Source organism: Lactuca virosa, chromosome 1 (genome assembly GCF_052849685.1).
Source record: "Lactuca virosa cultivar CGN04683 chromosome 1, Lactuca_virosa_CGN04683_v6, whole genome shotgun sequence".
NCBI lineage: Eukaryota > Viridiplantae > Streptophyta > Magnoliopsida > Asterales > Asteraceae > Lactuca > Lactuca virosa.
In genome coordinates this window covers 299,420,693-299,434,691 of record NC_136426.1, presented here as the reverse complement: position 1 = coordinate 299,434,691, position 13,999 = coordinate 299,420,693, and the positions used below count along the sequence as shown (strand labels likewise).

Genomic DNA, 13,999 nt, shown 5'->3' with positions numbered 1-13,999 from the left:
GAAAACGATTATCTCGAAGTTCATGACGTGAGTCTTAAATTCTCACGACGTGAACGGGAAATTTAAAAGATATTATAAATACCTTTGCCCATTACGATTTGGGAGACTTTTGGCTAAAGGAAGAGGTTCCAGGAAACGATTTACAGCAGAAGTAAGGCTCTGGAAAAAGGGTTTTCAATACCAAAAGAGTAAAAGTTCATAATTAAGTTATTTGTTTGATCCTTATGAACATGTTTTCTTATTTAAGTTGTGTTTATGTGTTAGTTGCTACTATGAGCAGCTGAATCTAGCTACTCTTATCTAGCTAGATGAAGCTTCTAACTTATGAATAGCATAATTTTATATGGATTTATTTAGTTGGTGAATTGCTTGTGTTTGATTTATTGTTACCTAGCATGCTTATGTTGTTGCGTTAGTTGTTTAAACTCATGCTATGTGTAGTTTAGTGACCATTAACTGCATGAACTTGATAACCTAGTAATTTAGTGAAGATTGAATTACTAGAGCTAGGATCAACCAAAATCTTAGTTAGTAATTGAAGTAATTAACTTTGCTGTGCTAGAGAACATAGATTATGACTATAATTGTGTTTACATGATAAATCTTACATAGCATATTCATAAATATAATTGGTTCTGTGTTTAATTGTGTGTGACCATACACGGTTTTACATGAATTAATTAACTATTGGTAAATTTAGACCTAAATTACTAATATAATAACAGCCAACTTAATAATCCATAATTATTAGCTAGCCATAAGGACGAAGTGGATTCGAACTGGATAAGAGTGTGTTTTTAATTATTGATTGAATTTGAGTTAAGTTAGTCTGATCTTGCAAAATCAGATAAAAACCCTTTTTAGCTTGTTAATAATTAGATTAATTTAGTAGTAAATAGATTAATTAATAACACAGTTCCCTGTGATCGACACCCGACTTACCCAAGCTATACTGTAATCTGACTAGGTACACTGCCTATAAGTGCATATTAGTCTAAGTTTGTTAGGTTATAAATATTAAAATTAGTGGGTACTTCCGTTGCACATCAAGTTTTTGGCGCCGTTGCCGGGGAACGGCTTAGTTAATTATTAGTTTGTTGCTTTAAATTAATCGATCCTTTTTGTAGGATAAAACCTGCAAAAAGTTACTTTTCTGTTTTAATTTTTTTTCTGCATTACAGGACTCACGACGTGAACCTGTAAGATTCACGACGTGAGAACTGAAGTCCTTAGTCTTGTTTATTTCAGTTCGTTTTTCTTAGTTCAGTTTTACGTTTTATCTTTTTGTTTCATTTCAGGAGTTCATGACCAGAGGTTCTAACACACCTTTGGTACCACCACTTGAAGATCCCGAGTCTACACTTCACAAAAAGAAGGATAAGAGCGTGAAAGAAGATCAAACACCAAAGAAGACACCTTTACAAGAATTCAAATCAGTGTTCTCAAAGAAGTAAGGGAAGAAAACGGAGGAGTCAAGTTCATCTTCAAAAAACAAGAGCAAGCTTGAACACTTACATCAAATACCCGTCCAAACCGAGTCCGCGTACGATACCGAGCCTGAATTTGAATTACAAACAAGTGAACCCGAGAACGAGCTGGAGAACGAAATGGCGAACATTGATGAGATGGCCATGGGGGACTACAAGAAGCACATTCGAGATGATGTGGGGCCGGGTTTAGTACATCCTACGATTCCTGCCAATGCCACATTCGAGTTGAAGGGACATATCCTTACTGCAGTTAAGGATATCCCATTTTACGGGAAGGATAACGAGGATGCTTTCAAACACTTAGACGAGGTGAACGATATTGCGGATAATTTTAATACTCCCAATATCCCAAGGGAGACAGCTTTGCTAAGTATGCTACCAGTCACTTTCAAGGGAGCAGCAAAAGACTGGTTGAAGGCACTCCCACCTCGTACAATCACCACATGGGCCCAATTGCGTGAGAGATTTCTAGATCAGTTTTGTCCACCCTCCAAAATCTCTAAACTCAAGAAGGCAATTGCCAACTTTGAGCAAAATCTGGGGGAGTCATTACACGAGGCCTGGGAACGCTACAAGGGGTTGTTAAGGAATTGTCCTCAACATGACCTCAATATTCAGCAAGAGATGTTGATATTTTATGATGGGGTGAATGTCATGACTAGACAACTCCTTGATTCGCAAGGACCACTAACGAAGAAGAACCCAAATCAGGCCAAGGAGTTGATTGAAGAGTTTTCAAGGCACTCTCGTGAGTATCACAACCCAAGGCGTGATAGAATAAAAGGCAGTGGAGGTACACAAACTGAATAGATGGCTGCTGTGATGGCAATGCTTAACACTATGGATAGGAGATTGACTCAATTGGACCAATCAATTCATGCAATTCGAGTTGGTTGCGAGAGATGTAGTGGCCCACACTTGACAAAGGATTGCAATATGGATGAATATGGAAACAAGAAAGCTCAAGTATGCTACTCAAGTGGGGACAAGTATGATGAAGATTGGAGAAAACCAAAGAAAGAGTGGCTGCCTTACGAAGAATACAAGAAGCAAAAAGAAGAGAAATTTAGGCAAACTGGCCGAGGCTTCTGCCAAAGAGAGCAACCAACAGTTGAGAAGAAATCAGAATTAGAGACCATGTTGATGAAATTCATGGAAGCTTCAGAAAAAAGACACGATGCTACTAACACTGCAATAGAAGAACAAAGAACTATATTGAAGAATCATCACAACATGATGATTGATCAGCAAGCATTAATAAAGAATCAGCAAGCCTCCATCAATAGCCTTGAAGTACAACTTGGTCAACTTACCACTTTGGTTGATGAGAAGATGTTCCCGAAAAATCCTGAAAACAAAATCCAATCTCACGTAATGGCTATAGATATTGAAGAAGATGCGATTTCTGAGTTCCTAGAAGCCTTAGAAGTGGAGCCACAACAGCCCAATCCAAAGCCAAAGAAGCCGAAGCTCGAAATTAAAGAATCTGCTGGAATACCCAGTTCACGTCGTGAACCTGCCATGCTCACATCATGGGCTCAGTCTGAACAGAAGAAATTTGTATCTGTTCCAGCTTATAAACCACCTTTGCCATTCCCGTCTAGAGCTAATCTCAGTCCACTGGAGAGAGAACATCTGGAGTTTATCAAGCAATTGAAGGGTATTCCTATCAATACTTCTTTTATTGGTTCACTTGCAAAAGTTCCAGAATATGATAAGTTCTTACAAGACTTGTTAGACACTCGTCAGCAATTAAAGGAGAATTCTAAGGTGATTCTAAGTGAGCAAAGCTCAAAAGCTGTGTTGGGAGAAATACCTAAGAAAATGGTGGATCCTGGACGACTCACTCTCCCATGTGAGTTTGGGAATAATCTGAAGGTTTATGCTTTAGCCGATTCTGGGGCTAGCATAAATTTGATGCCTTATTCGTTTTATCAAAAATTAAATATTCAGAAGTTGAAGGCTACAAAGATGACTATTCACATGGCAAACCGTTCAGTGACACAGCCCCGGGGCATTGTGGAAGATATTCTCGTGAAAATTGGGAAATTCGTTTTTCCAATAGACTTTGTGGTTTTAGATATGAAAGAAGATCCCAATGTTCCAATTATTCTTGGTCGCCCGTTACTTAACACTGCTGGAGCTCTGGTTGATATACGCGAATCCAAGTTCACCTTGAGAGTTGGGGATGAGAAGGAAATTTTTGGAATAGAAGATGGTTTCCAAGGGAATCATGCTCGAGAAGAAGTTTTCAACATTGATGAAGAAAATGAACTTGAAGAATTAGAGAAGCTCATGGAAGAAGAAATCAAAACAATTCAACAAGTTAAAAGAACAAAACCAAGAGCATCTGTTCCATTTTTAGTTGAAGTCATTGCCTACACGAATCCAACTTCTTGGGAGAGCAAGGAAGATGATGAGATGACGAGTGATGAAGAGGAGGTTACATCAAAAATAACAAGTCCAGTGGTAAAGGAAGAAAAGGATACTATGGAGTGTAAGTATGAAGACAAGATAGAGACTAAAGGGACCAAACGCAAGCTTGATGGAGACGAGGTCAAAGCTAAAAAGGAAAATTCGAAAAAGGCGTATAAAAGACATGTTCAAGCTTACAAGAGGCGTTTCAAGGAGCAAAAGATCATGGTGGTGAACTCTTCAGATGATTCAACGTAAGAGGCACGGAGTCCAGATCAAGACTCCTCAAAAAGAAGCGCTTCTCGGGAGGCAACCCGAGTTTGGTTTGCATTTTCTTTCTTTTTCTTTTTAGTTTTTAGCATGTTTTTAGTTCTTAAGAAGTCGATCATGTCATCCGAATTATTATCTGCATAAGGATTCATTAAAATCAAGTGGTAACACTTATTGAATATCTTAAAAAATTAAATTTGGAGAAATTAATAAATTTCATGATCAGAAAGGACTCACGACGTGAACCATTTCGGATTCACGACGTGAATTCAGATGGAATACGGGCATAAATATTTTATGATAACTATTTTTTATGCCTTAGCCCACTTCCTACTTAAATGGCCCAATTCTAGAGTCCAGACAAAACTCACGACGTGAACCATTATGGATTCACGACGTGAGTTGTAAATTATTCGGGACCACAGATTAAAGGATAAGGAATCAGTTTGACCTACCACTTTGTTTATTCCTCACGAAGTGAAAGCAACAGCTGGTCCCCTCCGTTCGATATTGGCCGACAACGTTTAATACTTCAATCTAAGGTAATGGTTCTTTAGTATTGGCCGACAACGACTCTATTTTCCTTTTTGCTTACGTAATACTTCAATCTAAGGTAATGGTTCTTAAGTACTACGTTTAATTCTTCTCTAATAGTTGAACTTAGGTTTAGGGTTTGTTAGTTAGTTGAAATGTATGCCCTAGAATTCGTGAATTAGCCTTGGAATGTAGACGATTTATGGTCGAAAATAACATAGGAGTAAACCCTCAGCATTGTATTGGCCGATTTGTACAGGAACAGAACAGAATTTGACATCGATGACGAACTCACGACGTGAATTCTTAGGAATTCACGACGTGGATTCTGGGCTGAACAGTTTTCTGTTTCTTTTATTTCTAAACTTGTGGGTTGTTTCTTTTGGCTGTGTTTGTTGCTTGTTTTTGCAGAAATGGGTCCTATAAGGGAGGCACCTCTTGGAGTTGCGGGTTTACACCCGTTTTAAAATTCTCCCACAACGATGTCCCAAGACATCTTGACCTGATGGAACAACAAATTAGGGTGGCTCTACAACCGAGAGATTGTTGTTGCTCCTACAATCAATTGGACGCGGTTGAGGGAAGTCGGGCTCGTGGACAGGCTGTCCCCGTTTTTGACAAAAATATTTATTGGAGATGGGTATTCATTCACTTGCTCGAGTTGGCTCAACCTATTTCGGATCCAAGAGCAGGTGTATAAGGAATTTTGTGTTGAGTTTTTCTCAACAGTGACATTCTACGAGACTGTCCTAGACCCACATTGGCCGCACGTTTTGGTATTCCGGTTAGGGGGTGAGTATCGTGAGTGCAGCCTCGTTGAATTCGCTTGGAGGGTTGGAATATATGATCGACAAGAGGCAATGACTCCCGAATTTGGTATGTTCTTGAGCGACGCAGCTAGAGGATACACGGAGGATGTCACTGGATATGCTTTCTGGCATAATATTGCATCCGGGATTTTTAATTCTGGAGTGTCTCCCGAGAGTAGTATTCGGTCCCCTATCCACCGCTTACTCCACCGTTTCATCACATTCTCCATCAATCATAGGAGGCATGGAGACAAAGTAACAAAGCAAAATATATTCTTCTTATGGTGTATCTTGCAGCCCGGAGTGTGTTGCAACATTCCGTATTTTTTGACACGTTTTCTGGCCGGGTCTGCAGCTAGTTCTCGCCCGGGGAGCCCTATTTGTGGAGGGCAAATTATTACGCATCTGGCCTACTCATATTATTTACTTGTCCCTGATATTACTCGTTCCATGACTTGTGTGGATGAGCATGAGTTTGGCATGGGGTATTTGGAAACCATGCAGGTTGTTAGAAACTTTGGGTCGCATTATGGAATGGTACCTTCAGATGATGAGGGTAATGAGGGTGGAGCAGCCGCCTCATTTGGGGTATCATTACCCAATTTGCCCAAGGTGGACGGAGTATCGAGGACATGGAGGAGATGGGGCGAGCACTAGTGGAGCAAACGAGGAGGATGAAGATGATTGATCAATTAGTTTTATTTTGTTTATTTTAGACTTGTTTGGTTTGTTTTTATTTTGTTTTTAAATTTTTTTGGATTGTTAGACTTTAAGATATTATGTTACTTTGCTCTTCTTTGGTTGTTAACTTTCAGTTTGCTAAGGCATCTTGGGGAAGGAGTAAGGTCAAGTCAAGAGTCGTGTTCGTTTAAGCGAGTGTCGTTCAAGTTTAGAAGTTGAAAGTCGAAACCCATAATTGGAAATAAGTGTGGGGTGAGTCGAGAGAGAGGTTATAGTTAGAAGAGTCGTCAAAATACACTGAATTTAGAAGGGTCTTAATTCGTTAAGATGTTGAGTGGAGTATATGCATTTACAAGGAAGAAGGCAGTTTTCATTTTGGTTTGCCCAGAGTTCACGTTGTGACCCTTTATTTCTCACGTCGTGAACAAAGTTCCAAGGAAATTCAGAATGCGCGATTCAGTGACTTCACGTCGTGAGCCTGTACTGATTCACGTCGTGAGTTGTGAATTTCCACCATATTCATTTTGTTCTATTCTTCTTCATTACACGGAATTACTACCATTCCTTATGACACTTTTGTGATGATTCGATGGGCTGTTTTCTCTAATATACAATGTGGTGTATGCTTTCCCACGTTGTCTTCATGATTTGGAGGCTTGCACCATTCTTTTTGAAGATTGAAGTTTTGATTGATGGCTGGTTTCGCAAGTTCAAGTACGAGTTCTTATTTTAAAGAGGTCCATATTCGAGATGCATGTTTTTCCACACTTTTGGAGTTTTGATCACGCCACTATCCCAGGGGAGTCTGTTCCTTTTTCTCCCTTCTCTTAATTTTTATATTATTTTAAGCATACAATGAGGGCATTGTATGAAATAAGTGTGGGGTAGGGGGTAGAAGTAGAAAAAGTAAATTGCTAGATAATTTGGTACATTTTAAAATTTTTATTAATTGGATCTAGTAGTAATAATTTGAATTGTACTTGCTAGTGGAAGGATCCGATAAGAGCTCAAATGTTTAGTTGAGCCGATATACGTTATAATGAATTTGTGGCCTCCCTTATTTTAGTGAAATCATGGAACAAAAACATAACACTGCTTAGTTTGAGGAATGCAACATGTTTAGCAGCCTAAACCTGAAATGTATCCAGGAAAGATATGTCTTAACCAATAAAGGTTGAAGTTAAGCGCCCCTGCTTAAGCATGTAGGGTTTTGAAAAAAAAAAGAAAAAAAAAGTGAGTTATACATGTAAAAAAAATGAGAGAGAGAAATTACCGAAAAGTAAAAATTCTTGAAGAATTTTGGAGCTATCAAAGTTGAAGATCAGAAGATCAAAGTTCTAAAGAATCAAAAGTTAAAGATGCCAAAAATCATGAAAGAGGTGAATTCAATGAAGTGAAAGATCAAACATTAAAGAAAAGAAGAATTCAAGAGCTCCAAGTTGTGGTATCTTCTAAAAAGTTGTAATTCTCTAGTTTATGTATGCTTGGGTAGCTTTACAAAAATATCTTGAGGTTAGAAAGCTCTCTGAGGATGGATTCGGAGGGTTGCATAAAATGAGCATTGTTCGAAAGAAGTGGGTAATTGTTTATGAACATTGTGAGTATTTAAAGTATGCGGGGGTCATTTAGGAAAAAATTTAGACACAAACGCATGCGTTGAGGTCTTGGCACAATGGCTGAGCTGGAATTGGATTGTTCTATTTAATGCTAGTGATGAAGGTTTAAGTTTAAATAAGTAGATTTGCTTGAGGGCAAGCAAAGCCTAAATGTGGGGTATTTTTATATTGCCATATTTATACATAGTTTTAGGCAATATTGATCTACATTTTATTAAATATTTTGGTTATTTGCACAGAATTATGGTACTTATAAGGATAAATTGTTATGTGCAGCCAAATAGAAGTATTTTCAAAGAAAGGGACCAGAAGTAACAATACTTGGAACTTTGGGGGGCTTGAAGAAAAGAAGAACGAAAAAACACCCAAAAGACGTACTCACGACGTGAACAGTTCATGGTTCACGACGTGAGTAGAGAGTTTTAGAAGATAAGCATCCGGGTGAAGGAATCCTTGCCGAACACGATTATCTCGAAGTTCACGACTTGAGTCTTAAATTCTCACGACGTGAACGGGAAATTTAAAAGATATTATAAATACCTTTGCCCATTACGATTTGGGAGACTTTTGGCTAAAGGAAGAGGTTCCAGGAGACAATTTACAACATAAGTAAGGCTCTGGAAAAAGGGTTTTCAACACCAAAAGAGTAAAAGTTCATAATTAAGTTATTGTTTGATCCTTATGAACATGTTTTCTTATTTGAGTTGTGTTTATGTGTTAGTTGCTACTATGAGCAGCTGAATCTAGCTACTCTTATCTAGCTAGATGAAGCTTCTAACTTATGAGTAGCATAATTTTATATGGATTTATTTAGTTGGTGAATTGCTTGTGTTTGATTTATTGTTACCTAGCATGCTTATGTTGTTGCTTTAGTTGTTTAAATTCATGTTATGTGTACTTTAGTGACCATTAACTGTATGAACTTGATAACCTAGTAATTTAGTGAACATTGAATTACTAGAGCTAGGATCAACCAAAATCTTAGTTAGTAATTGAAGTAATTAACTTTGCTGTGCTAGAGAACATAGATTATGACTATAATTGTGTTTACATGATAAATCTTACATAGCATATTCATAAATATAATTGGTTATGTGTTTAATTGTGTGTACCCATACATGGTTTTACATGAATTAATTAACTATTGGTAAATTTAGACCTAAATTACTAATATAATAATAGCCAACTTAATAATCCATAATTATTAGCTAGCCATAAGGACGAAGTGGATTCGAACTGGATAAGAGTGTGTTTTTAATTATTGATTGAATTTGAGTTAAGTTAGTTTGATCTTGCAAAATCATATAAAAACCCTTTTTACCTTGTTAATAATTAGATTAATTTAGTAGTAAATAGATTAATTAATAACACAGTTCCCTGTGATCGACACCCGACTTACCCAAGCTATACTGTAATCTGACTAGGTACACTGCCTATAAGTGCATAGTTAGTCTAAGTTTGTTAGGTTATAAATATTAAAATTAGTGGGTACTTCCGTGCACATCAACCTCTAGCTCACAGAATCTAATCAAGCCCAACAACCAAATGAGGCCCAAAGGCCCAAAACAGCTTAGGGCCAAACTGAGTTGCGTACGCCCAGCGTACCACCCTGGTACGCGCAGCGTACTGAAGGTCTAGGGACTACGCGCCGCGTAAAGCCAGTTACGCCCAACGTACAACCATTTTAAGCACTTTTTCCATTAAGTGCTTAATGCTCGAATCCTTCACGTCCAAAAGCTAGATTTAAGTCTGAAAAGATCTCCTAAGGCATAAAGTTGGCAACTTTATGCCCTTGCATGCCTCATACACATCCAACTACTCCATTAAGACCTTTCCAAGGTCTTTTACCCATGCATGAGGTCAAATCTCTCATCAAGCTTCCATTTTTATACTTCTAAATGACTAGGGGACCTCAGATTTGCCTTTCATAACAAATGGGGAGGCTTAGCTCAACAAAAGAGGTCCAAAGTTCATCAAATGGACAAACCACCAACACCCTAGCTAGATCTAAAGATTAGAAAGGAAAGATGCAAGCTTTTTACCTCCAGAAACTTTGCAATATGATTTTGGTGCAGGATCTTGAAGCACCAATTTATCTAAGCTTGCTTGACCACCCCTTCTTCTTGAGATACACACTGTGGAGGCTCTCTAGGGTTTAGTCCAAGGGACTTAAAGTTGTTTAAATAGGCCCCAAGTCCGGAAATTTAGGGTTTGCGTCCCTGGCGCGAACACCCCGCGTAACTCAAGGTACGCCCCGCGTACCCTGATTCCTCTGCGACCAATTCCATGCAGTACGCTAAGCGTACACTTAAGTACGCCCAGCATACATAAGGGACCATTTATGCAAAAATTATCATTCCTTAGGGTTTCAAGACATACCAGAATTTTGGATGTTACAACTCTCCCCCACTTGAACTAGACTTCGCCCTAGAAGTCTATGGCTGAAAACAGTTCGGGGTAATGCTCTTGCATTTCCTCATCTGGCTCCCAAGTCCATTCAGAGCCCCTTCGGTGCTTCCATTGCACTTTTACCAACTTTACTTCCTTATTCTGAAGTCCCTTCGTCCTCCTGTCTAGAATGGCAACCGGCCTCTCGACATAATTCAGGCCCCTATCCACCTGAATATCATCCAAGGAAATAACCGCGAACTCGTCAGCAACACACTTCCAAAGCTGAGACTGTTGGATTAGTGTCTAAGCCCGTAACTATATTTGTTAAGTACTTGACCCGGTTGTGCATGGTCCTTTTGGGTTGCCTTCACCAAAGCAACATGATAGGATGATTTATATATAAAGAGGATATTATGATTTATTAATATATTATATGATTAATATATTAAAGGAGAAATCATATATTTTAATTAATATTAGACAAGAATTAATTAAGAATTAATTCTGTGACTAAAAGAGATTAATTAAATAAAGGGGACTGGAACTGTCAATTGTGTCATAGTTAGTTTTGGGTTGTGGATCCTTATGGATCATGGGGTGGACGAAATTAGGGTGTATGGACTCCTTGAATTCTTCCAAGCCCTAATCTAGAAGGATCCTTGGACTGCTTAAGGCCTAAGTAATCTAATTAGGGTTTCAGGCTGTAACCCTAGCAGCTCAAGTATTTAAGGAACCCAGGGGCTACAGAAATCGGCTACCAGAAACCCTAAGGAGTTCCTAGAGTCGATTTTGTGTCTACAACCTCTCTCCAAATCATCTTCTTGCTAGTTGGTGTTTATAAGCCATTAGAGGAGTGACAATTGTGACTCTAAGCTCCAAGAACAAGAAGAATCAAGCAAGCTACAAAAGGTATTCATCTAGATCTGATTTTCTTATATCAATTTGAATTGTATACACTAGATCTAGGGTTTGCAAGACTTGGATAAATTGCATGTTCAATTAGAGAAACCTAGATCCAAGCATTAGGGTTTGAATGTGCACATAGGAAAGTTCTTATGGCTTAAACCTAACAGTGGTATCAGAGCTAGGTTGATTTCTATTGAATTGATACCTTGATTGTTTGTTCATGTCTTGAAAAAATCATTTTTTTCTGCCTCTGACTGACAGACTCGGCGAGTCCCATTGTGGACTCGACGAGTCGTATGAACTCGACGAGTCCATAAGGGGACTCGGCGAGTCAGAGCGTCTGTCAGACTGATTTTCGGGATTTCTTGCTGTTTTGCTTAAGGATTGTTACCTAAATTGTTTTGGGTCAATAAAATCTGAATTTTATCACATGTTTGACTATATCCTTGACAAAACAAAAGATAATTACGATTTGTTTAAATAATAATTTCCTTATTTGATAAAAAATTGATTATTTGAATTAATTGTTGAATTATCTTGCAAGTAATATTGAGTAGGTCAAATTTAGATAATCATTAAATTAATTATTTAATTTATATTATTTGCTATTTGATCCTTTGTGTTTTGAAAAGTTCAAAACTTGTCCTCAAGTTTTGAAATTTATGTTTTTTGATTAAAAGTTTTAATTTGAACTATTTAAATTTCAAACCTTAGAATTTTACAAGTTTTAAAATTAAACCTTATACTTATAATATTATAAGATTAATATATATATATATATATATATATATATATATATATATATATATATATATACATATATATATATATATATATATATATATATATATATATATATATATATGTATAACTTAAAATGCTCGTCTTACCGTTAGTAGGCCTCATTCACGAAGCCGATTATAAGGGGGGTATAAGGTTATGGCCTATAAAATGGCCGTTTAATGGGTGTCCATTCTCACCCACCGCTTCCTTGATTGGTGGAGGGTCGTTAGCCGAACGGGTAGGATCGGGAAAACCTTTCCTCGTTAAAAGTATAATGAATCTAAATATAGTAACTAAATGTTTTACAAAATTCCCAATCTTAGTTACTTTAGGAAAAAGTGAATTGATGCAATTCCATGAAATTACACTTTGTACCCTTGCTAAGACATTAATGGAGCGCGTGTGGTTACCCGGCACATTAATTGGTTTCTAAGCAAAAGTGGCAAAGGGTGACTCATTGTTTGTTATAGTTCAATGGAGCGTGTGTAATTACTCGGCACATCGAATAGGTGACTGTAACAATGAGGGCACCATGTACATTTGCATGGTTATTCACACCCACTTTGTGATCCTCTGCATCCCAGTCACAAACTAGAGGGGCATATCGAGATTTAAACATGCCATTGAAAAGTTCAATGTATCTCAAAGGATCTAGGAGTTTTTCAATACATTTAAAACCTAATCTCATTTTCGTTTTTCATGGTGGAGAATTAGTGAATCGACATTCACTTGCCTTCAAATTATTTACTTGTTAGATTACGGCATCCCTTTTCTAATTTCTGAACAATGTTGTTGGTTCCTAGCCCTAATTTTTCATTTGGGTGATTAATTTGGGAAATTCATTTTCTAATCAACTTTGTTCTTTTTCCTTTTCAGATGTCGAACGCAAACAACAACGCTTTTGGGTCAAACTCCTCTGGTTCATTCTCACTCATGAACTTGTGTGGGAAAGTGATCCTCGATGGGACCAATTTTAGTAATTGGATCCGTAACATTCGCATGGTCACTCGCTACGAGGACAAAGAGTATGTCCTTGATGAGAAGTTAAAGGAGATTGACATCGACACTGCTACCGCTGAAGAGATTGCGGCCTATGAGGCCCATGAGCGTGATGCTACGAAAATCCATTGCATCATGCCAGCGACTATGACTGCAGAACTCCAGAAGTCCTATGAGGACAAGTACCCCTATGAGATGCATTAGGATCTGCTGGAACGCTACCACCAGAGCGCTAGGCAAGAGAGGTACGAGATCATCACTTCGATGATCACTACCAAAATGGGTAATGGAGAGTCCCTTACCGCTCACCTGAAAAAGATGCAGAGATATGTCGATCGCCTGCTGAAGTTGAATGTGAACTTCGATGAAGAGCTGGCAATTGACATCATCCTTCACTCATTGCCTTCCTGATATATCCAGTTCCGTATGACCTACCACATGAATAAGGAGGAGGTCTCTTTGATCAAGCTTCAGGGCTTGTTAAGGACTGCTGAGAGCAACCTCAAAGACAAATCTGTTGCATCAACTCCAACTCCTGTTGCTGCCCCTGTCTTGGCAATAGGGCAAGGGAAGGGTAAGAAGAGGAAGGCTTCCTCAAGGGGCCACCACAAGGGAAAGTCCCAATATGGCACCTCTTCTAGTGGAACCAAAGTTGGTTTCGCTAAACCCAACTCTAACCCTAAGGAGGCAGAGCGCCACTACTGCCAAAAGATAGGGCATTGGAAGAGAAGTTGTCCAGAATATCTGCAGGCCATCAAGGATGGGAAGATCAAGCCATCTTTTGCAGGTATTTACACAATTAAATCTAATAGTTTATCACATGCTACTTCTTGGGTTCTTACTACAGGATGTGCTTATCACATATGTTCTGATTTGCAGGGTCTAAGAAGAAATAGGGATGTGGAGCATGGAAGGATGAATCTGATCATGGGAACAGAAGAACGTCACCTGTCACCAAGATTGGAGTATACTCCTTAGTTCTTAGTAATGGACTAGATTTAAATTTAAACAATTGTTGCTATTCTCCAGATATGGCTACAAACATCATTTCATTTCATGGTTTATATAGACAAGGTTTTAGATATTCATTTGATAATGAAAAGGG

General features: G+C 38.2%; 1 non-coding gene across 1 annotated transcript; it reads right to left on the bottom strand.

Moving 5' to 3' along the window:
* Positions 1–1,991: 1,991 nt before the first annotated feature.
* LOC145151722 (small nucleolar RNA R71) lies at positions 1,992–2,098 on the bottom strand. Its single transcript, XR_013732281.1, has one exon. It is a non-coding gene; the product is annotated as a small nucleolar RNA R71 (small nucleolar RNA).
* Positions 2,099–13,999: the final 11,901 nt, after the last annotated feature.